Genomic DNA, 25,896 nt, shown 5'->3' on the forward strand with positions numbered 1-25,896 from the left:
GGCCTTGTAAATGGCTTGATTCAGTTAAAGCCAATGGCCTTTTATGCCGCTGCTCTTCTGCCAAAGGAGGGTCTGTTCTGTGTGATAACATAAACCAGTAGAAGGTGTCTTGCTTCACTGCAGCTGCAATTAGCTTTGGATGAAAGGATTTATTAAACTTGTAAATGACTTTCATTTGTGTACTTGAATGATTTAATTAATTTTGCATTTAAAGCCAGATTGTATGCATATATCTATTTACAAGATACCTTATGCTGTCTGAACACAGTACAATGATAGAATTTTTAATTTTAAACTGGATTTGATGTGTTTATTTCAACTGGAATAATTATTGTAACAAAATTGAGTATTAGCCCTCTTCCCTCTTTAGGGAATACATATTTATTTCAATTGATGCTTTCAATCATATTGGCAAATGTGCTCAGAGTCTTCCTGCAAGATTAATTATATTAACTCTTTCAATGCTGCTTTTCAAAATGAATGGTCCAGACTCTTTTCCAATTTTGTAAGTTATATAGCTGATTTCTCTTCTTGAGCAGCAATAAGCATAAGTCTGTGTGCTTATTGCTATTTCCAGTTTCATTGATTGATTAAGTGCTATCAAGTCGGTGTCGACTCTTAGCGACTACATAGATAGATTCTCTCCAGGATGATTCCAGTCTTCTGGCTTACGAAATGCCCACTTAAATTTGACCATACAAAATGCTCAAATTTCTACAAACAAAATAAAATCATTTCATTTTACGAGAGGGGCCTCATTCATCCCAGCGGCGATTAAGTTATTTGTTGCTAAAGTTTATACCTTATTTTTTTATGGTGCCCAATTGGGCCCCCCCAGTAATTGTGGCCCACTGGAAGCTGTACAGTCTAAATTTATTAGAGCTATTCTTCAAGTTCCCCCCTGCATTCCCAATTCTCTCACCAGACGAGAAGTTGGTCTTGCTAGGGTTGAATCGGGTTACTGGACCTGTATTATAAAGTTTTGGTTAAAACTGGTTTTTGCCAATGTAGGTCTGGCTTCCCTGGTAATGATTGATGACTTTAACCATAAGTGGAAGACCTTGGTTAAAAATAAACTTCTTCAACTTGGGTTCTCCCAGGAGGAAATCCTTAGATTAGGATATGATCAGGCCTGGCAGGTTATTAAGCAGCGTATTGCTGATACAGAATTACAAGCGGATACAGCCCGTCTAAGGAGTGGTATCTATCTGGGGAAACAACTTTTTAATTCCAAACCGGCAGCGTATTTAGATAATATTCTTATCCCTAAATTTAAGCGCCCATTTACTCTTGCCTGCCTAAACGCCCTTCCCACGGCTGTTAGGGATGGTAGATACAAAGGGATTCCATTGAACTTAAGGATTTGCCCCTGTGGAATGGGTGCCATAGAAACTACCCCTCATGTTATTTTATATTGCAAATTTTACAGTGATGCTCATTTAAAACTAATTTCTCCTCTCCTGGGGAAGTTTCCAGGGCACTCTGATGTATTTTACTTAGAATTTTTGCTATCCAATTTTTTTAAAGAGATTACCTTCAATGTGGCTAGGTTTTGCTACATTGTTTGTACTTTACATTGTAGTCTCATGTAATATTTTTTCTTTTCTTTTTTCTCTCTTCTTTCCCCTCTTTTCTGTTGTTGTTGTTGTACTGTCTGATCTATGATCAGAATACAGTTACTTACGTACTTACTCTCCAGGATGATCTGTCTTCAACGTGGCCTTTAAGGTCTCTCAGTTTCATACAGAAAGTTAAAGGGCCAGTTTACACATGCAGGCCTGTAATTTTATTTTCAAATTCAGCCTAAGAGCTATCGGTTGTTGGGGCACACAATCCAAGTGGTGCTCTGTGGTGGTAAAAACTTCTAACAGTAAAAATTGACAATCACTGATTTTTCATAATATCCCAGAATTTGCCACCTGTGGTGAGCCACTACATTCTTGTTCACACAGCTTTGTGACAGGACCAGCTTTGCTTATCTGTCACTTCAAATGGATGTAGTGACTACACTGAGAAACACTGTGAGGTGATGCAGGGGCATAACTATAATAGGGCAAGGGGAGACAGTTGTTGGGGGGGGGGCCCAGAGGCAAGTCACATGACTGACTCCCCCAGCCGCACACCCACCCGGGCTTCCTTCAGTTGTATTCATCCTCCGAAACTGATGTGAGTGTTAAGACCTGGAGCTACCAGAACAGCATGTCTTTCTCTAATACCATTCAATGACTTGCATCATCCACATTTTACAATTTGTTCTTTGTGGCACATAGGTGTTATATGCTTTTTGTTACCACTATTCAGCCTCATTTAAGATTTCTTTACTTCATGAGCTGAGCTTCAGTGGGTGGGGGGGGGCATTTTAAAATCTTGTTTCTGGGCCCACTCCAACCTTGCTATGTCCCTGAGGTGATGTAACACTAAAATTCTAGCTGCATATGGGATTGCTCATCCCATATTCATCAAGAGATTAACATGCATAACTTCATCTTAGAAAATGGGGAAGAAAACTACTGGGGGTCTGCCTCACATTGGCTTTTATCACTAGACAAGCTACTCCATTTTGGCCTTGCTCCCCCCTTGCCTGAAAGTGCTGTTGCATGGGCAACAGAAGAAGTTAAATTAAGGGAAGAAAGAGCAGGAGTTGGGTGAAGACATGTGGAGGAAATTTTATAATAGTGTGTGTGTGTGTGTGTGTGTGTGTGTGTGTGTGTGTGTGTGAAGTGTTGGTGTGTATAGAGAGGTACAGAGAGCATTATCACTTCTCTCAGGGGTATTGATATTCAGTTCAGGATAACTCATTGCTCTAAGGATTATTGGGTGAGTTCTGAACCCAAAATTATATGGTTTACTTTATTCATATCCAGAGTTGCCTAGGACAAGACAGGTGCAAACAGTGAGATGTTTCTGTCCCTTCATTGCAGATGAACCAGCAAGTTTGATGAAGCAAGTCAGTCTTGAAATTGGTGGTTGTAATTCTGGCAAAGGAACCCATTACAAAAGTTGGACCTTTTCCTGAATTCCATCCCATACACCCACAGCTAGTTCTATGTTCTCTCTTTCTGGCTCTTCCTTGCAGTATTTGGAAAGTACATGAGACACATTCAAACATCCTTCATGGAATTCCAGAGGAAGAGCTTATAGTGCCCCAAAGGGTGGGATTTTAGAATAACAGAATGAAGGGAAATCTTACAGGGCATATTTTAATTCCTTAACAAGAGTTACGGCAGGAAAGATTCTCATGCAAATTGTCAGGGGAATCATGCAGGTACAGGAGCAACCTTCTAACAATAACAGGAGTTGTAACTGTATGGATCCGGAATTCCTGTTTTTCGGGTCATTGTTGGAAGTCACAACAATTTATCATGTACTTTCCAAAATGTTGCCTGTCACAATTTGTGTGAGAGGATCCAGGTAGTGTGTGTGAGACTCCTGAGCAACTGCGAAGAATCAGACTGGATGGAACTCCCATCAGAACTAATATAGTGGCCATTGTACTCAAACAGTGGTTCATGATACCATTGGTAAGTGATACTATATCAATATCTGGGTGCCAACTGGCCATGGAGTCTGTCATGAACAAGCAAAATCTTGGGATAGCTAGCACCACTAGGCTACATTAAGGCTGATAATATCCAATGTTGAGGAATGGCTTCCTGACCAGCACATACCTGAAGAGGGCAGGACAATTCAGAAATGTCCAGGAGAGGGTGGCTGCAATGATTCATAATGACTGGAATATCCAAGCACCACTTACATCTGGGAGGACAACCCTTCCCCACTGGCAATCATTATGGTCCTGGAGTAGACAAGAGAGGCAGTCTGAAAATGACTCCCCTGCCCCACATCTCTTACAGTACAATCCAAACACGATGAAGAAGTAGGCCTCACTGATTTTCTGCAGGCCTCAGTTGAAGGTAAGTATACTTATGCCTGCAGGTCAAAAAATCATCACGATCAAGCATTAGGCCTGAGTCCTGGTTAAGGCCCATTTAGTGACTAGGAAATCAGGCTGGGCATTCTATAATACACTTTTGAGGGAGATAAAATCCAAGAGATTGGGGTTGGGATGGTGGGAAATCCCAGAGGTCAAAAACAAAGTGATCAAGTTAAGAGAGCATTCACTAATGGGATGCAGCACAGTCTTGTTCACAAAAGTGTTTGAATTTATTTATGGCATTGTTTGTGTTCATTAATATTGTTGTTAAATAGGAATTTTTCTCATTTCTTTTAAGGTTCTGCAGAGACTAACAGAGTGGCTGCTGGAATTTCTGAATGACTGAGCAGTTTTACAGAACTCCAGTGATTGATTTAACGATACCTCACATTCACAGTTCTGAGTTTCCTTTCCCTCCCCCTAAGATTTGGTGGCAGTCAAGGAATTTTTTTTATTGGACTGGGGATTCACTCCTAACTCATCCCCACCACCACCACCAAGGCTCTAAAGCTGATTCATTTCCTCTCACCTTAAGTTCTTCATATGCATCTGCTTGACTCATGAAAGACTCAAATTAGGAGCAAAGCTTGTATCACATGACTCTTCATTCGTCATTAACTCTGGACTTCTTTGCCTTTCTTTGGGAATATGCAAAGAATTCCATTACATGGCTGGTTCCAGGGTTTGTCTTTCCAGAATAACAATGCTGTAATCCTACCACATTCTTTCTTATGTATCTCATTATGTACGATATATGATTGTTCTAAGTGAAACCCATAACCCTAGAGTAGCCTTGTCAAAATAATACTGCTGTCCTATTTACTCTATCAAGATATATTTAGGAAACATGACTTGTGATTTCAGTTGTGGGTCTCCAAGGCTAACATGATGGTGGGGAACATCAGGCTGCCTCACAACCAGAACAAAGGTCCAGGGCAGCATGCAGTTTCACCCCTGACAATATTTCCACTAAAATTGGTGAGTTAGAATGTAGCATCTGCTTGAGTCATCTAGAGCTATTTGATATGAGGGTACTTTACAAAATGTATTAATGTTTATATCCTGCCTTTCCATAAGCTCAAGGTAGTTTACAAACCAATATTAAAAGAGCCATAAAAGCAACTAAGGGCACTTCTAGACTTGGGCATTGTAGCAGCCAGTACCCAATCACTACTGTTTCACTGCAAGCAGAATAGCAACTCTGCTTCCACAAATGTAGCTGGGTGTGCAGTCTCTTATTCCCAGCCCCAATTCTGGGGGCAAATTTTCATCAGGATTGTGCATATAAAGACTGGTTTAAATTCTCACCTCCATGACTCTAGTCCAAATTTCCACCCCCATAACTGTGACTTAAAACCAGTTTAAAAAAAGAAGTCAATGCCATTTAGAAAGGGAGGATTAAAATGAGTCTCATTGCTAGAGAGGAAGGACAGAGACAGGAAATGCCTAAATCAATACAAATAATGCTGTATACACAAACACTTGCACAAAAAGCTAGGGGACAGCTGAGCTGTGGTTGGTCTGATCCTGGGAGAGTGTACATAGGTGGTGTTTTCTTCTAAATAAGTTGAATAAAAGTGTTATATTTATTCCATAGAAAAATGTGGAGGGGAGCCTAGTATGGTTTGCCAATGGTTGAATGGCCATGTCCCCCTTAAAGAGTGAGTGAACAAAGCGTGGCAATCACATACTAAACTCTGGCTAGAAGTGCCCTAGGTCAGGGGTTCCTAAGCCTGTGGTACTCCAGATGTTGCTACAATATATTGTAGCTGGGGGTGGTGGGAGTTGTGGTTCAGCAACATCTGGAGTACCACAGATTGGGGACCCCTGCCCTAGGTAAAACAGTTACAAATCTTCATTGAAAAATAGCAATAAATAACATTATTATTGTTGTTGTTGTTGTTGTTTACACAGTCAGACAGGTGTTATTGACTGGTTTGTTTTATCCAGACATCAAGTCCTTCCCAAGGACCTGGGATGGCTGGATTTTATTATCAATATTTTTGCTGTAATTATTATAGATATTGTCGGAGAATATAGGCTGTTCCCAGTAAAGTTGCGCTCTCTCTCTCTCTCTCTCTCTCTCTCCCTGTCCCCAAAGGGCTCACAATCTAAAAAGAAACATAAGATAGACACCAGCAACAGTCACTGGAGGTACTGTGCTGGGGGTGGATAGGGCCGGTTGCTCTCCCCCTGATCAGTAAAGAGAATCACCACGTTAAAAGGTGCCTCTTTGCCAAGTTAGCAGGGGTAACATTCCCCATCAAAAGGGGCAGCTTCACCAATGGGGTACTTATAGGGATATGTTATATTTTCAAGAAAAGGACTGTAAGTTAAAGAGTTTAACTGAAGTTCAAAATTTGGTTAGAGATTGGTTTCAGTATCACCAGCTAAATGAAACTTTAAGAAGGATCTTAAAGTTGGATTTGAAGATCAGATGTCGAGATTTGAGAAGGAGCTATGTGAAAATGATGAAAACTTAGTTTCTAAAATGTACAAGCTTTTGCTTTTGAGGAGACAAGAGATGAAGTGGTTAAAACGACTATGGTAAAGTGGGCTCAAGATGTGGGGTGCAATATAGAAATGGCAGCCTGGGAAAAATTATGGAAAACTTATTTAAAATTTACAGCATGTTATGCTTTAAAAGAAAATTATTACAAAATGATGTATAGATGGTATTTGACACCAAAAAAATTGGCATTAATGTATAAAAATGTTTCAAACAAATGTTGGAAATGTGGACACTCTGAAGGTACCTTTTTCCATATGTGGTGGACTTGTAGGAAGGCTAAGGCCTATTGGGATATGATATATAACGAGTTAAAGAAAATATTCAAAATGACATTTCCTAAGAAATGTTGTCTACTTGTGGTCCAGAATCCTTCCTGCTGGGAATAACACAAGGAGTATTTTCTGCAACTGACTTAACATTTTTTATGTACACCAGAGCCCCTGGTGGCGCAGTGGTAAAACTGCCGCCCTGTAACCAGAAGGTTACAAGTTTGATCCTGACCAGGGGCTCAAGGTTGACTCAGCCTTCCATCCTTCCGAGGTCGGTAAAATGAGTACCCAGAATGTTGGGGGCAATATGCTAAATCATTGTAAACCGCTTAGAGAGCTCCGGCTATAGAGCGGTATATAAATGTAAGTGCTATTGCTATTGCTATTCTACAGCTGCCAGAATAATATATGCACAGAAATGGAAGAGCAATGAACTGCCTTCAAAAGAAGATTGGCTGATAAAAATTTTGGAATACGCGGAGATGGCAAAACTTACAGTATTGATAAGAGATAAAAATTTGGAATGTTTTAAAGAAGATTGGAAACCATTCTTGTTGTATCTAAAGAACTATTTTCCTACTATGGATTTTACAGCAGGGTTTGAAATTTAGTAATAATAGCAGGTTGGGTAGATTAAAATTGTGTTTGTAAGGTTTAAATTTATGTATTGAATTATTATTACAGCAAAGGTAAATTTTATAGTTGATTCACGAAGAGGTGTGAGTGGGAAGTCCGTATTTGTTTGTTTGTTGTGAATGTTAATAAGAATATTGTCAAAATTAATAAAAATTTAATTTGCAAAAAAAAGGGGGGCAGCTTCACATGTAATGTGGCAAATAAGGATGCCACAAATTGCCAATTCTTGGAGCGTGTGCGAAAGTCCAATTTCCAGTGTTGGGGACAGCTAAGTCGACACTGGGCATGTTGTCTACTTGTGGTCCAGAAGCAGACATCTCTAACGTAGATTTGAATTTAATTACAGACTTCCGCTTCTGGACCACAAGTGTAGCAGAATATGCTGGCATTGGCATGCCCAGTGTTTATTACATAGCTGTCCTGATACCAGAAGTTGGGCTTGTGTGCACACTTCAGGAACCTTATTTGCCGTGTTACGTGTGAAGCTGCCCAAGCAATCAAAGGAAAAGTCCTGAGCAAAAGACAGGGTTTAACAAAACCCATGCACTTAAAAAGCAAGACCCACATCCTTCCAAACAGGAAACCTTCCCCCTCCAAAGCAATATCATGCTTGTGACACTGTGGTTTCGATTGCACAGCATAACTTTGTGAGGCTAGAAGGTGAATCATCTTGCATCACAGTTGCAAATAGTAGTTTCTGCACATGTTATGTTGCTTAAAGGTAAAGTGTGCCGTCGAGTCAATTTCAACTCCTGGTGCCCACAGAGCCCTGTGGTTTTCTTTGGTAGAATACAGGAGGGGTTTACCATTGCCTCCTCCCGCGCAGTATGGGATGATGCCTTTCAGCATCTTCCTATATCACTGCTGCCAGGTATAGGTGTTTCCCATTGTCTGGGAAACATACCAGTGGGGATTCAAACCAGCAACCTTCTGCTTGTTAGTCAAGCATTTCCCCGCTGCACCACTTATGGTAGCTTAGGAGTAGGTTTTAAGATTTTCTTAATTTACATCTTAAGGATGTAATATTTGAATGTGGCAGACATGTCACATAAACCCACCAGAGAGCCAACACTGGAACTCCTATTGAGTATACACTATTGAGTATACTCCCCCTATTGAGTGTACACTTGGGTTTGCTGCTACCTAATATGTGGAATGGTTTTTAGTTTGGACAACTGTTTGGTTTATGTCAACTTTAGGATTTTTGTATTTGTATTTCCCTTTGGTATTTCTCACTCTGTTTTATCAGAATACTGGTGAGACATCCCATGCACACATCACCTTATGACTCGACCTATTTGCCAATATTTTCCCTAACTAGATAGTTGTATTACTGTCACTCCACAAAAGATGTTAGCCCCATCTAGAGCTGAAGCACTTCACCCCTTACATTATAAACATTTTCAAATATAATTTTTGAAGTTCAAATTTGAGAGATGCCGTGAGAAATTTAAAATTATTAACCAGCATCCATAATTGAGAATGTTCGGTCGCGGGGGTGGTGGGGTGTGACTGAATCCAGATAAGATAAATTTGACACACGATTCAAACAAACATGAGCATTTCTAAGTTCTGCTGCTTCCTGTGGGAGAGATGGCAGCATATGCTTAACTTTCCCTTTGACAGCAAAAGGAAATTTTTAATGTTTAACTTTTGCTGGCTTGTGCCTCTGATTGACTGATTGATTGATTGATTGATTGATTATTTATTTATTTATTTATTTATTTATTTATTTATTTATTTATTTATGTGCAGGGGAGGGATTTGCAAGCAAATCTGTCCTGGGGTTTGCTTGATAATTCTTTCCCCCCAAAATGCATGTCACTAATAGCTTAATCCTGAATTATTCATCCTTTTACACACTTGTACATTCCACTTTTTGAGTGTTCTGGTAGCAAAAGGCTAGCTCCTCATGCTAACATCGAAGCAGAAATAGAATGGTAGCATTAAAATGCTGTGGTTTCTTTGTCGGTCTTTTTGGATTTTGTTGTTTTGGTTCTCCATCATGGTGTTTGACTGAGAAAGAGATTATAGTTGCATTCCCCCCACCCCATTCTCCCCTGTCTTTAGTGTTGTGGCAGAACAAACATTATCCGTGTGCTTTCTCTTTCAAAATGACAGGGGTAGGGGATGTATTTGTTTGTTTACCAAATATTTGTTTTACAAGAGATTTCTTGGAACTCCACTGCTGAAACCTGCCAGGTGAATCCCTTGTTGAGTAATGGGCAAATCCTCATTTAGAATCTTAATGTTGCTGCTGAAGCCTGACCCATGCTCCAGATGTCAGAAACTGCTCATGTGCTGCGGGCTGCTACTGTGAGATGCATTGTTGACAGAGGGGATGATAAGCGAAAGCCTAGATGTTTATCTTTATGTTTGACAGAAAAGATCAACGTATCTTTTGTTTGTAATCGGGCACAATGTATGCAGAACAGCAATTGGTGGGTTTCACTGATGTCTGGGTTCTGTTAATGTTTCATTTTCTTTTATGTTGGCTTTTGAAGAATGGATTTGTTTTATTCCTTAATTTTCAAGAGGCAAATAATATCACTTAAAATTCCAGATGGTGAAATGGAAAACCCAATATTTTGTTTTGATCTATGGGCTTGCTTTAGAATGTAATTCATCTTGACATTTTCCATACTGCTGAAATGCATTTGCTGGAAATGATCCCAGGACATGACCTGAAGGCAGATGATGCAGCCATCTTGCTGAATCTAAGGAGGTCTAAGTGTGGTCACTGCTTAGGAACCTCATATACTACCTTGAGTTCCTTGATGGATGAAAAGTGAGAAATAAATCTCACTTGCAAATACAATGTTAGATGTGGAGGAATTCTGCTGTTACTGTATGTGGACTAGAATTCCAATCTGTTGGTCTGACCTAGAATTCTAATCCAGGGATGGATTAACAATGTGACCTGGTGAGCCTCCCTGCTTCACCCCATTCAACCTGATGGTGGTAGTAGTATGATTTGGTCCCACTGACTTAAGAACATTGGAAGCTCCCTCAGATAATAAATCCCTCTAGCTCAGTATTGTGTACACTGACTGGCAGCAGCTCCCCAAAGTTTCAGGCAGGAGTGAACCTGGGACCTTCTGCATGCAAACATACAGAAGGTCTTCAACTGAGCTATGACCCCCATGCCTTAAGTGGAATATCTTACAGTTCTCACATGTAGTCATCCATCCAAATGCAAAGCAGAATAGACCCTTCTTAGCAAAGGGGACAATTCATGCTCATTACTGCAAGATCCCCTAGGAAAAGGCAGGGGACTGAGCATCAGGAAGTGTGAGTCTCCTTCTAAACATGACACAAAATGATGGAAGAGACCAACAGGGCTCTGTTTCATAGGTAAATGGAAGTAGGAAGTGCTTTTTCTCAGAATGGACTTGAAGTTTAACTAATCACTTTTTGGGAGGTGAAACACCTGGAGTTTCTAAATACAGTAGGGGAGAAGCAATCCTGTTGGGAGAAGGGATTGGCCAGTGGAGGAGCAGTCAGTTGACAGTGACTGCAGCCTAGATGGTGCCCTTGTGCCACAAAGCCTAGTCTACCACATTTGCAGAGAAGACAGAGTGGCACACTCTGGTGGCACACTAGGTAACAGTAGTGGCCTGTGCAGGCTGGGGATAAACGAACCACAGGTAAGACTCATTCCTACTTTCCTTTGCAAAAAAACCAACAACCCCAAACCCTGCAAAAATTCATTACCATCCTAGAAAATGCAGAAAAACTCTCCCATCGGATGCCTCTGAGAAGCCCACTGGCAAGAGGTGAGGGCATGTTAACTTCTCAGAGGCATCTGGTGGGCCACTGTGTGAAACCGGATGCTGGCCTGGATGGGCCTTGGGCCTGATCCAGCAGGGCTGTTCTTATATTTCTGTGACACTAGTCTTTTTGTAGCTCTATATGGAGGCTCATTCCCCATGCTTTTCTATGGCAGAGCTTTTCTGCATTTTCTAGGACAGTAATGAATTTTTGCAAGTCTAGGAGAGTTCGGTAACTTACCTGCAAAAACAGCATGTTTCTATCTTTCATGGTTTGGTTTGGTAGTTTTATGTCAGTGTATTTTTGAATGTACAGATAAGATGCTTGCAAACTTCAAACCCTCACTGACTGACTGACTGACATGAATTGACCACATCACAACACATAGAAACATACTGTTTTTGCAGGTAGATTCCAGACCTCACCTAGATTACCAGAAACAACAAAACCCACAGAAAACCATTGCTGTCCTGGAAAATGCAGAACAATTCTTCCATTGGAAAGCATGGGGAGTGATACCTCATAGAGCTAGGAAAAGCTCAGAGTCACAGAGAGAGAAGACATTAATATGCTTGCAAGCTGCAAGGGTGTGTTGGGGGGGGGCATGTGATGGTGGTGTTTTGTGTTCTTCCACCTCCAGTAGTCAGTAATAAAAATCAAATTGCTGGAAAATGGTGCCATCTTTGGGGGGGCCTGCCGTTCAGCCTGGCTCTGATTATATCTCTGCCTCTGGGATTTATTTAATTTATTTATTGTCTAGCATTAACCAAAGTTCCTGAGGTGGCTTATAGCAATGGTTAGAGTGTTGGACTAGGACCAGGAAGATACAAGTTCAAATCCCCTTTCAGCCATGAAACTAACAGGGTGCCTCTGGGCCAGTCATGTATCTCTCAGCCTAACCTACCTCACAGGCTTGTTATGTGGATAACAAGTGGGATATAAATGTAAATGTATAATATATATATTTTAAAAAATCCTGACTGATGAAGAGAAGATGCTCTTAATGCAGCCGGATCCTTCCCCATGACTGCAGCGCATGTGCTCATAGTTGGGGTGGTGGTCAACTTATCTTCCCTGCCTTGAGACATGTTCTGTGCCTTCCGAAAATATGTTGCTGAGGGCTGTGTGATCGTCAGGAATAGATTTTTGGAAGGCAGCCCCCCCCCCGCCCCGCATCAGCCCCCACATGCACTGTGGTAGTGGGAAAGCCTCGGCTATGAGGAGGCAGTCTCTCACTGCATCCTCACTTGGTTAGTTAGGCTGTCCCCTAGGCTTTGTTAGTCAGGCTGTCAGCCACTAAAACCTAAATAATCTGGATCTCAGAGTCCCTCACTAGGTTAGATTTCATCCCCCAGGCTGCCATCCTGGGACTAGGCCGTGGCTCCAATCCCAGATGGCAAGCAGAGGCACTGGGGTTGTGGATGGGAGATTGTGACAAGGGACAAAGACATTTAGAAGCCTCTCCTCAGCCCTCAGATATCCTGACTGCTCCTGTTGAGATTCTTGAACTTGCCTGCTTTGAATCACGCCCTTTTCTCTTCCCTCTGGGCTGACAGTCACAGCTACCACCCGTCTACCAGACCCTGAGTGAGGATGACACATTATCTCATACTCAGAGAAACAGTTCACCTAGCTGACAATGTAACACATCCTCACATAGCTGAGCTGATGAACCGGGAAATGTAACCCCGCCAACCTAAACGTTCAGAAAAAGCTGCTTTCAGAAGCTATCTTTCAAGGTGTGTGTTTCACAAGTGAAACTACCATCTTTTTAATGACTTATAACAAAATGGATGTCAAGCCTTAAACCACAACTCTGTAATTAGTAGCAGCAACAAAAGGCGAGCATAAGCCACCCCCTTAAATAAAGGTGTGTTTTGAATGCCATTCCTCATTCTTGCATTGTTCGTATACACGGTCCGGGATTTTCCACAGGAAGCTACTCATCTGGAAGCAGAGAGGGCCAGGAGGGCTCAGCCTCGTGCTCCTGCAGCAATTGCTAGAGGCAGGAGTGAGCTCAGAAAGGGCTTTCTCTGAGCCCAGTTCCTTAATAGCAGCTCCCCAATGGATCACTTTAAGGATGGAGAGGTGCTGAGCAGGCTCAGCCTTCCTTCACCAACAAAACAGTCATTTGGGAGGACTGGGCTCAGGGGAAACTTTATCTGAGCCTAGTTCCTCTCTGTAACAATTGCAGGGAGCAAAGGAAAAAACGACCATCTTCTCCCTACAATTCCTTACAAGTTTCTCCGATTTAAACGTTTTTAAAACTAAGATAGGAGCCTTTTTTAAAAGTTTGTCTTATGTTTTATTGATTTACTAGTGTTTTCTAGCCCGTTGTAATAACGGGCGCTAGTAGGGGAGAGTTTTGCTGCCTTCCGCTGCCGTCTCTGCCTTCCCCGTAGCCCCTGCCCCCGCCCTCGCCCTCTCCCAGCCGGCCCCGCCGCCTCGCTGGGCCCCCGCCGCCGTTTTCCCTGGCCTTCCACTGCTGGGCCCGCCGCCTTCTCCGGGTGAGTCCGCGGCTCTGGCTGGGCCCGCCGCCGCCTTCTCCGCTCGCCTGGCCTTCCCCCGCCGCCTCTTCCGCTCGCCGTCCACCGCCTCCTGCAGGCTTCGCTTCTTCGGGGCGGCCACTCGCCTCGCTGGGCCGCCGCCGCCGCCTTCCCTGGCCTTCCCCTGCCGGGCCCGCCGCCTTCTCCGGGTGAGTCGGCGGCTCCGGCCGGGCCCGCCGCCGCCGCCGCCTCCTCCGCTTGCCTGGCTTTCCCCCGCCGCCTCCTCCACTCGCCGTCCACCGCCAGGCTTCGTTTTTTCAGGGCGGCCGCTTCTGGCCGCCCAAGATGGCCACCGGGTGCCGGTGGTCGTGTCTCCCTTGCCCTGTTCTGCGCCTGCGCGAAGCGCAGGCGCAAAACAGGGCAGGGAGGCACGAACACACGCTTGGTGTCCGTCCACGGACGGACACCAAGCGTTTTATTAGAGAGGATTCTGTTCTATAAAGGTTTTACGTTCCTGCTTTCTAGCACTGAGCTCATACCTGTTGTGATCGTACTTTGTTTTGTTTCAAGGAAGCATCAGAAAGGCAGCTGTTTTGTTTTCATTATACATGGATTGAATGTTGTGTATCAGAGACCAGATTTAAAAAACTAAAACTAAACTGTGGGTGAACCACTGGCTGACATACTATGCAAGGGAACAAGGGTGGCTTGAGCACCGCCCGTGCCCTTGTGAGCAGGTAAACAGCTTTGATGGGACTGTACCACAAGGCAGTAGCACTTCACAGTATGGGCTCCATGCATGCAGTTGCACAATGTGATGCTCATTGGAAATAAGGGGTGTTGGTCACAAAACTGCATGTACAGAGCCCTTACTACAGAGTACTGAACCCCACTGTAGTTATTTCCACCCCACGGGGCACAGGCAGTGCTCAAGCCACCCATGTTTCCTTGTGAAATATATATTTATATTTATATTTATTCGATTTCTGTACCGCCCTTCCAAAAATGGCTCAGGGCGGTTTACACAGAAAAATAACAAATAAATAAGATGGAGCCCTGTCCCCAAAGGGCTCACAATCTAAAAACAAAACAAAACAGAAGATAGACACCAGCAACAGTCACTGGAAGTACTGTGCTGAGGGTGAATAGGGCCAGTTACTCTCCCCCTGCTAAATAAAGAGAATCACCACATTAAAAAGTGCCTCTTTGCCAAGTTAGCAGGGGTTAATGTAGCAACTGTTGACTATTTGGATAAACCCTCTCTGCAGATAACTTATTCTGCTCTCAAAACATTTGGATTGAGTTGTCTCGATAAGAAACAAGTTGTACTAGTAAGAACTAATCTGCCTACTTTCCTTTCACTATCCCTACAACTAGACTAAATTTGGTCCGAATCAGTTAGGCAGTTCACAAGTTAGCTCTCTTGTGCCCCAAACATTCATGAGTGCGCCATCTTGGGTGACATAATCACAAACGATGCCATCAAGGTGTCCATATGTGTCCCTACAACTGGACCAAGTTTCCAAATCAGTTCCCACCTGCACTTCAAATGTTCATGTGTCTGCCATCTTGAATCAGGATGGGTGACATAATCACAAACTACACCCTTGAGGTGCCCCTATGTGTCCCTAAACCTGTAGAAAAATTGGTTCAAATTGTTTAGACAGTTCACATGGTAGCCCAATAGCACCTCAAATGTTCACATATCCACCATTTTGGATTGGGGTGGGTAACATAATTATGAACTATGCCATTGAGATGCCCCTATGTGTCATTCACTACAACGGTACCAAATTTGGTTCAAATCAGTTAGATGGTCCACAAGTTAGCCCTCTTGCATCTAAAACCTGGACTTGGATGGGCCCAAACAAGCTCAGGCTCAATCTCTCCAAGACCAAGTTGCTCTTGTTCAGTTTGCGATCTGGCCAATTGCCATATGTGATTTTATCTCTTGACGGGGTTGTGCTTCCCTTGAGAGAGACAGTTCGTGATCAGGAAGTCTTTCTGGACTTGCGGCTCCTGCTTGAACAGCAGGTGGAGGCCGTGGCCAGGGGTGCCTTTGCCCAGCTTTGGCTGGTTCTCCAGTTACGGCCTTTTCTCGACCAGCAGGCCCTGACAACAATAACTCATGTCTTTGCTACCTCTTGTTTGGATTTCTGTAATGCGCTCTACCTAGGGTTGCCTTTGAAAATGATTTGGAAGCTTCAACTAGTCCAGAATGCAGCGACCTGCCTCCTTATGGGTGGCTTTAGATTTGATAGTGTCACACCTCTTTTACGGTTGCTGCACTGGTTGCCTGTTCACTTCCAGGTCCAATTCAAAGTGCTGGTTCTCACCTACAAAACCCTTATGGGCTTAGCACCTGTATATTTCTGGGATTACCTCTCTCGGCCAGTTGTATCCTGACCTGTGAGGTCTTCTCAGCTGGCCCGCCTTAGTGTCCCAGGCCCCGATGTAGTGTGTGGTGCCTGGGCCCATAGGAGGGCCTTCTCTGTGGACACCCTTCCTCCCTGGAACACTCCCCCCCCCGATTTGTTCAGCATCCTCCCTGGCTGCTTTTAAGGACCTTCTTAAGACCCACATGTTTTGCCAGGCATTTGCCTAATAATAATAATAAGAAGAAGAAGAAGAAATAGAAAAAAATCACAAAATACAAAGATCTACAAATTGAAATTGAAAGTCTGTGGCAGAAAAAGACCAAAATAATCCCAGTGGTAATTGGTGCCCTGGGTGCAGTTCCAAAAGACCTTGAAGAACACCTCAACACCATAGGGGCCACAGAAATCACCATCAGCCAATTACAAAAAGCAGCTTTACTGGGAACAGCCTATATTTTGCGACAATATCTATAACAGCAGCAACAACATTGACAATAAAATTCAGCTATCCCAGGTCCTTGGGAAGGACTCGATGTCTGGATAAAACAAACCAGTCAATAACACCTGTCTGACTGTGTAAACAAGAAATAATATAATATATAATAAATTAATTATTGGTGTTGTTGTTGTTCGCCACCTAGAGTCTTTGGAGGAGGTGGTAGATAAGAAAATTTTAATAAATAAAATAAATAAAACGTTCACGCGTCTGCCATTTTTGATTGGGGTAGATGACTTCATCACCAACTATGCCCTTGAAGTGTCCCTATGTGTCACTCACTACAACTGTACCAAATTTGGTTCAAATTGGTTAAGCAGCTCACAAGTTATCCCACTTGTGCTTCAAACATTCATGCACCTGCCATCCTGAATCGGAGTAGATGACATCATCACAAACTACACCGTTGAGGTGTTCCTATGTGTCCCTACAACTGCATTCAACTTGGTTCCTACTGGTCCAGGCATTGAGAAATTGATGGGCGGGACACACACACACACACGGAATGCCGGGTGATCTCACACAGAATGCTGGTTAATCTTTAGCCTACTGGAAAGTAGGCTAAGAAAGAAAGCCAGTTCCAAATACACAGCTCTCAAGCTCACTTTTGAACAGCTGAACATGTACTAAGGAGGACTGTAAACTGTGCTGCTTTCACCGGCTTTGTTTTAGCCATAATGTGATTTGTTTGTTCCCTATTACTATAGAACTACTTAATTCTATGAACACCTCTGCAGTCTAATAGATGTCCATACATCTTCAAATCATTCCACATGCCAGGCAGGGCAACGGGCTCCTGGCAGGAGGTGTCCAGTGCAATACAGCAAAAGGAGAGTTTGAGTACAAGTGAGCAGGAAGGTCTGTCACTGGATTTCCTTACTGAATTTGTTAAGAAGCTCTCCTGGGCTAGATCTGTGATCAAACATGCAGTTTTGTATGGAGGCTGTGGGCCATATGATGCACAAGGCAACACCAGCATTCCTGACAGACTGGCACTGCTGCTCTTGTAGAAGCCAGCCCTGGTAGTGTTGTGCAAGAGTGTGGTTGCACAATTACTAAAAATGGTGTGCTTGCACAGTGCTACTTACATTGTTTCCACTCTAAGTAGCTCTAAACTTGCAAATTTAACAAATGCTATATAAACGGTACAGTGTTTTTTGTTTGTTTGTTTTAAAATCCAATGATGAAGTGTGTTGGCCATCATTTGTACCGTTTAATGTGGAACATGTTCATCTGGGGGCAAATTGGATGTAGCTCTGGAACACCTCTGAAGTTGAGTAAAACTGAAGTATCCTATTCAAGCCAGGCTGCATTGTAGGTGTGATGAACAAGACGACTATCATGCATTACCCTTAATGATACTTCCTCCCATGACAATTCATGAACAAACATTCCTATTGTCAAGTACAGAGCTCACCCATGCTGGTGAGTTATGTACCACAATTGCGGAATGTGGGTTATTTTAGAGAAATGGCTGTCTGGAATGCCATTCTGTTGAAGCCAACTTATTTCAAGTTAACAAGACTTTGCTTTTCTTTAATTAGGAATTTTCATTGTGATTTCTCATTGCAAGGTCTCTCTTCAACTTGATTCTTTATTGCATGATCTCTCTTCAACTGTGGAAGTAGGTGCTCTATTTCCAGTTATCAGTTAATGACAGCTGAAGTTAGCTGAAGTCATTACTGATATGCCAGAGGGTCTCATCTAATCCTGAAATACGAAGAAATATAAAGTGTGACATGATTCCCATTTGCTTGGACTCAGGTTGAATCTGACCCTCAAATTTTGTAGTCAGCAAGGGTGGGAGTGGGGGGAATGTTGCATTTATAGTCAATCTGGTAAAATGTTTTGGATATTATATTTCCCTACAGAATGATCTGTTTTGCAATCAGTAAAACATGAGAAGATACTAGCGATTAAAGCCACTGCATGTGCAGAACAGGAACTGACCATTTAAAGGACAGTGTATCAGTAATGCTGGGCTGCACTGAACAGTCAGGAAGCAATAGGAGGCAAAGAAAACTGTTTCTGGCAAAGCAGGGCACTTCTACTTAAAGACACAGTAGCCTTGAAAGGCCTCAATAGTAGCTTAATGTACACTGGACAGGCTCATGCTGCAGTTGCATTTCAAATGAACAGAGTGGATTAATAACATTTACCTAATGGGATTATTTTAAAGATTTCAACAGGAAGATAGTGCATGTGAAGTAGAGCTGTGCATGAAACAAATTTTTCTATGCATTTGGAATTCGAATCGAATTCAAATCTGGTCCAAAAATTTGATTTGATTTGGCTCTGTTTGGGCACCTTTTAAAATTAATCAGGGGGTCGGAATGCTTTTTAAAAGGTGCCAAATGGCTCTCAAATCGAATTCAACTTGAATTTCAAAATTTCAATTCAAATTCAAACTGAATTGCCCTTTTAAGGGGTGATTTGATTCTAATTCAAACCACTTGAATCACCCAGATTCAAGTTGAATAAATTCAAGTTCAAATTGATTCACACATCCCTAATGTGAAGTGCTTTGAACATGCAAGTGCAATACAAATTTTAAGTTATTATTATCGAATAATGAGAAAGAATCAACTTGCTGAGGTCTCTTCATATGATTTAAAAGCAGAGGAGGAGTCTGGTCTTTTAGTTTAACATATACTAGAAAAACATAATAGCCATATGTTATCATATTTGATAGTTCAAAATGAACCTCACCAGTTATAGCCTGTGAAGGTAGCCCGGGCACTTGGGTGGTACCTTAGTATTCACATGCAGGCACCTATATGTATATTCACCAGAGTCAAAATGCATTCACACACATATACCCCTCTCACATATTTAACTACTACAGACTTGAGGAATGGCTTTCAACCTCTACTGCATAGATTGTGAGCCCTTTAGGGACAGGGATCCATCTTATCAATCTTATCTATCTTATCTATCTATATTTCTCTAAGGCGTACCTGTTGCTAATCCTATGCATGACAGAACATTGCGAATGTTCACAAGTGAGCTGCTGGCAGGGGGAGACGAAAGCGGCGGTGGTGGGCAGGCTTGCGGGCAAAAATACTGACAGCAGCAGGTGGGTGGGAAGGGAGGGAAAGAAAATGGTGGCGTGTGGGAAAGGAAAGAAAACAGTGGCGGGTGAGAAGGGTGGGGGAGAACTAGAGGCACAGATATTCTGCGCCTGGCCCAGCTAGTTTATTTATTTATCTATGTAAACTGCTTTAGAGACTTTTGTTGAAAAATGGTATATAAATATTTGTTGTTGTTGTATACTAATAATTTTCTAGTTTTTGCTAGAAGCCCAGCAGAGGTGAGGAAGAGTCCAGCTGCTTCCCCCTTCAGTGCGCCTGGGGTGAGAGGCCAGCTGGGTGCTGTTGGTTCCTTCTGCTGTTGCCTGCCTGTTCCTGCTTCCCCTGTGGGGCTGTGGCCTGCTGCCTCTGTGTAAAATCTGTGGAGAGTGTGTGGGGAGTGCGTGCTGGACCGGGACCAGCTTTGGGCCTTTATAGGAATGCTGCCTGTGGTTGCGGACCCACCACCAGCGGGGTCTCCAGACTCACCACCGAAGGGGCGATATGAATGGGGGTCACCCCTTTGGGGGAGCCACTTCAGGGGGCGGTGGCCAGGCTGTTTGGCCCAAGGTCCCTTGTGGGTGTGTAAAGGTGGGTAGGTATTTTAATGGCTTCTTTTTGAAATCCTGGGTGAGTTGAGTTAGTGTGTCTGGGTCTGTCTGGAGGTGGGGAGACAGGGGGTATATCCACTGATTATGGGGCAGTTATTACAGTGGTGGTGGAGGACAGAAGAAGTAACATCAACAGGTTTGCAGGCCATTGCGGGGGAAGGGAAATCAGAAACTTAATTGCTGTCTCCCCTTCTGGCTGTCCTGCCAGCTTTTTGACTTTGGAAAGCAATGCTAACCACCCACAGAGACTCATCTTGCTCCTTTTTAATGCCAGGTCGGTCCAGAATAAATCTGAAATCCTCCATGATTTGATTCTGGATAAAGGGGCCGATCTGGTATGTATTACGGAGACTTGGTTGGGGAAGGTTGGTGGCCCAGTGTGGTCCTGGCTTCTCCCTCCAGGGTACTCTGCTGAGGAGCAGGGGAGGGGAAGTGGGCGGGGAGGTGGCATGGCTGTGGTCTACAAGAACAATATCACCCTTGCAGGGATCCCTGTCGAAGTGTCTGACCATATTGAATGTGTGTAAGGTTGGAGACCAGGGATAGTCTGGGACTTCTGTTGGTGTACCGATCGTCTTGCTGCCTGACGGAGTCCTTAACTGGGCTGACTGACTTGGTATCAGGCTTGGTTTTGGAGTCTCCCAGGCTTGTGGTGCTGGAGGACTTCAATGTTCTCTTTGGGACCAACTTGTCCGGGGCAGCTCAGGAGTTCATAGTGGCGATGACAACTATGGACCTATCCCAGGTGGTCTCAGGACTGACTCATATTGCTGGTCACATGCTTGATCTGGTCTTTCACTCTGAACAGGGTGGTGTTCCATGGGTGGGGACTCCAGTGATTTCCCCATTGTCATGGACAGACCACCATGTTGTTAAGGTAGGACTCGTGACCACGTCCCACCTCCACAGGGGTGGAGGGCCCATTAGGATGGTCCACCCAAGAAGGTTACTGGACCCTATAGGATTCTAGGAAACCTTGGAGGGATTTAGTGTTGGCTCTGCTGGTGGCTCTGTCGACACTCTGGTGGAGAATTGGAATAACCAGCTCACCAGGGCAAGTGGACATGATAGCTCCTAAGCATCCTCTCTGATCTGCTTCGAAACGGGCCCCTTGGTAAACGGAAGAACTATGGGGGCTGAAGCGGCGAGGTAGATGACTGGAGCATGCATGGAGGAAGACTCAACTCAAATCCAACAGATTACAACAAAGAGCACTTTTGAAGATCTATGCTCTGGCAATACATGCGGCAAAGAAGTGATTCTTTTCCTCCTGTATCGTATCTGCAAGTTCACATCTGGCGGAGTTGTTCAGGATCGTGAAGGGGCTAATGTGCACCCCTTCCCCCTTGAATCAGTACTTAGAACCAACAAGTACTCACTTCTTGTCGTGAAGGGGCTGACTTAGATTCAAACTTCACAATTGTTACAGAGTCTGATGTCGAGCTGTCCAGCAGCTCCTCTCATGTGATGACCCTGGCCCCAATAAAGGCCAGCATAATATGCGTGACTCCAGGCTTACTGGAAACTTGTGAAATGAAATTGTTTTGGGCGTGTGTGTGTGTGTGTGATATTCTGATGTTAATTGTTTAGAAAAGAAACTTGCCCCTGAAAGGAAATTGAGAACATTTCACCATCCTTAACACTGCTGAAAAAACAGGAAGTAAATTCACATCTATGGAACTCACAAGATAAGAGCTGGATTGCAATTTGCTTTTGAGAGCAAATGACAAACACTACAATAGTAAATGGAAATAGCTAGCATTCTGGTCCTAATAACATTTATTTGAAAGTAAATCCATTGAAACCAGTGGGAGTTACATATAATACAAGCCAAGAAGGCAATGCACTTAGTTATAATTTATGCAATGGAAATGAAATGTATGCCTTCTCTGTCACAAGCTAATGTCTCCATTTTTAAAACTTCTTTAAAAAGTGCATTAAAAATAAACAGGTGGATGGATCTCCTTGAATGTCCATACATTTAATGCTTCCATCATATAGGAACACCATGACAAATTTCAGGGTTTCCTGTGCATCCATTCAGGAGGTATTAATATTTTTGAGTTTCCCATTGATCCTTATGGGGAATGTATGATTTAAGTTGGGAAATCGGTGTGGCTTCCCCAGCAGTAGTCTGTGCATTGCACATACTTGCTCAATTGTAGATCTTCTCCTGATCTTCCTCATCAAATGGTGTCCACACACACACACACACACCCCGGGTGGCACAGGGCTTTGACCTGGACCCATGTCACACTAAGTCATGGACAAGCATTCTAGGATAGGTTAGAGCCTGTATTGGGGACCAAGAGCCAGGGAACAGAACAGAAACAGAGTTGAACAGAGTTCAAGCTGAGTAAGAAATACACAGAACCAAGGAAATACACAGGACCTTAAAACTGAGGCAAAGCCTGAGCCCAGACAAGAAGCCCTTATATTCTTTCTGTCCTGGGCTGGCAGCAGCCAATGAACAGCCTGATTGGACGGTGTCAGTCCAGTGCCTGATAACTCAGTTCCTAGCAAAGTTGTTGCAGTTGGCTGACTGCTACATGGGGGCAGTGGCAGAGCCAGAGTGGTGTAGTGGTTCAAATGTTGGGCCAGGACTGGGAAGCCTCAAGTTCAAATCCTCATTCAGCCATGAAACTCACTGAGTGACTCCAGGCCAGTCAATTATCTCTCAGCCTACCCTACCTCATAAGGTTTTTGTGAGGACAGAGGTGCACCAAGGTAATTTTGGAGCCTGGACCTAAAGGCCTTATGAGGGGCCTGGTGCTGCGGCAAGGTAAACTGCAATGCACTATTTATTACACCAGAAAATGCCCAGGGAAAGTTGGAAATCTTTTTTAAGAAGAAATTCTGAATAAGATACTTCCCACTGACCTGCAAATACCATATTTTGCAAGGACAACCCTGCCACTTCTTAGTAGCTGAATGCCACTACCCGACCAACTCACTCACTCACTGTTACCTGTGCCTGTTCTCTAGACTGGACTGGTCTAGTGGTGGTTCTCTGTCGTTTTAGAGTGTGTGTGCATGATGGCAAGCAAGGGAGGCACGTGCTGACTGGCTTGCTACAGTTGCCTGCCTGGTACTACTGTTTGCTTCTGCTTCTGCCTCTCCCTCTCCACTCATGGCTGTAGTCACCTCTTGGCCAGGGTGTGTGTTTCTCTCTTTTTGGAGTGGCGGCAGCGGCTGCTGCTAGCCTCTGCTAATCTTGCCTCATGCTGCATGTGATGAGCGTGATGAGTGTCATGTCACATGCATCACTGGCTGTGCAAGTGCGGGCAGGCAGTGCAGGCTCAGCTGCACTTGGCTCTCAGTGTGCACCGTCGCACAACAGGCGATCAGGCAGGTGGGCTGCATTGGGGGGGAAGGCTGTTGCAGGGCACCCGGTATTGGTGCCACCCAGGTCTGCCACCCAGGTCCCCAGTAAGACATTTGGGCCTCAACACCCCCTCCCCCCATGGTGCAGATTCAGACCAGAGGTCCAGTCCAAAGGGCGCCACTGTGTGAGGATAAACAACCATGTACACCACTCTGGACTCTTTGAAGGAAGAGCGGGATATTAGTATAAATAAATATGCAGGTTCTCAGATTCCCATTGTTAATACAGATAGTTCTTGACAGCCAAGTATTTGTCCACATTTTTATCAATGACTTAGATGAAGGTGGAGAGGGAATCCTTATCTGATTTGCAGATGACATAAAACTGGGAGACATCGCTGACATCTCAGAAGCCAGGAGTAAAATTCAAATTGACCTCCATAGAATGGAAAACTGATCTGACACTAACAAAATGGAAACAGAAAAAAATGAAAGAATGGAAGCCTTATGCTTACTTAGAAGTGTCAACAAGTTCACGGAGACTTGCAGAATTTTGTAGCTAATATGGTTCAAAGCCCAAAAAACTTTGCAAAGAATGTTTCTAATAGACACATAAGGGATGGGGTTGTGGGGACGAATATAGCACGTGGAGGTTTTGTTCAAGTCTGAATGTTAACCTGTGAGAAAAACAGTAATGAGTTGACACAGAGAAAGTTTGTGGGATCGTGAAAGACTACCAGGTTAGGGAGGGGGCAAGACTTAGGTGGTGGAAAGCAAGTGAAGAAAAAAGAAAAGGGTAATGTGGCGGGGTGGGGGGATGCTCTTTTCAAATGTACAATTGTAGGTGATAAAATTACAATTGTAGGTGACAAAAATGAATGGAAGTTCAAATTGTGTCATGTAAAAGCAGCTGTGCAGCCAATCTGATCGATGTTTACTTGGAAGTACATCCGGTTATATTCAGCCGTGGACAGAGATCTGTTCTCAATTTTTGTGTGTATTTCTACAACTATGTTCTGTTACATTTAAAAGTCTAAGAGCCAAGCTAGGTGTCACATGTGAGTTCTGTGACTGGAACTCTTTTTCAAAAAGAAAAAGAAAAATAAAGGACCAGCAATTTGGATTTGGGGCATGGCATAGGGCAGAGGGAGAGGAGAGCTGGTCTTGTGGTAGCAAGCATGACTTGTCCCCATAGCTAAGCAGGGTCCACCCTGGTTGCATATGAATGGGAGACTTGATGTGTGAGCACTGCAAGATATTCCCCTCAGGGGATGAAACCTTTCTGGGAAGAGCAGAAGGTTTCAAGTTCCCTCCCTGGCTTCTCCAAGATAGGGCTGAGAGAGATTCCTGCCTGCAACCTTGGAGAAGCTGCTGCCAGTCTGTGAAGACAATACTGAGCTAGAAAGACCAATGGTCTGACTCAGTATATGGCAGTTTCCTATGTTCCTATGAGAGTCTAACCTATATGCTTCATACTCCATGGCTAATAGCTTTAGGGTGGCATTTTAAGTTGAGGACTAGTCTTGGCATAAGGAGAAAGGGTTAGATCTCTCCTAGTAATTCTTTAAGAATCATTGCCTGATTTTTGAAAAAGATGTGTTGTGAATTCAGTCATACGTAGAACTCCCATGTTCCATCTAGTTTGGCCTTGAAATAATTCTTAGTGTCAAGCCACATATTGTACTCAGCCATTCCCACCAATCTTTAAAATATATGCTTTCTTGTGGGCTTTTAACCTTATTTTATGGAACCTTTGCTAACACCAGCAGCACATCCAAAAGGCAAAATAGTTGTGTGCCATTCATTTACCTTTTAATTTTCTGCTAATTAGGCAGAAATTTTGTGCTTATGCCATAATAGATAACCTTATGAAATCCTGCCCAATTTTCTCTCAGTAAAACATGCACACTTGTATCACTGCCAAAAAAAAAAAAAAGGCTCTCGAAAACTCTGAATAGCATTTTGTTTCAGGATATCAGCTGGACTTTACTGTATCAAAAGAGATTCCTCCTACAAAATTCTTTTAAATTATACGGCCATCAAGGTAGTGCCAACACAAACAAACAAGTGCATTTTTTTCATTGCCAAAAGAAAATGTTTTTGTAACAATGGTGTAGTAGCTATGCAGAAAATCCTGGTAGGACGGAAGTTTACAGAGTTAGCCTGTTAGCTTCAGACAACAACAGGTCCATGGGGATGTGAAAATGAGCGCAAATGAGTTGTTTTGAAAGGAAGTATTTTAAATTTGCTTCCTGTCTTTAAACACTGTGGAATGGTCTTTTTGTGTTGGATTGGAGGATGTTAGAAGACAGAACATTCACATTTGCAAGTATAATTAATTATGGTCCGGTAAGGTTTATAGCACTGACATGGAAAGGATGCTTCCAGGTTTTGCTCCAATCACCAACGGT

General features: G+C 43.3%; 1 long non-coding RNA gene across 1 annotated transcript in view; it reads right to left on the reverse strand.

The window, feature by feature from the left end:
- LOC128325347 (uncharacterized) overlaps positions 1 to 25,896 on the reverse strand; it is a 27,440-nt gene continuing 1,544 nt past the window's right edge. The window contains exons 2-5 of the long non-coding RNA XR_008307396.1: positions 4,464 to 4,572; positions 3,669 to 3,796; positions 1,535 to 1,659; positions 1 to 133 (exon numbers count right to left, since the gene is read on the reverse strand). This is a non-coding gene — a long non-coding RNA (uncharacterized LOC128325347). The remainder of the gene's footprint in view (positions 134 to 1,534; positions 1,660 to 3,668; positions 3,797 to 4,463; positions 4,573 to 25,896) is intronic.

The sequence above is a fragment of the Hemicordylus capensis genome, chromosome 4 (assembly GCF_027244095.1).
Source record: "Hemicordylus capensis ecotype Gifberg chromosome 4, rHemCap1.1.pri, whole genome shotgun sequence".
NCBI lineage: Eukaryota > Metazoa > Chordata > Lepidosauria > Squamata > Cordylidae > Hemicordylus > Hemicordylus capensis.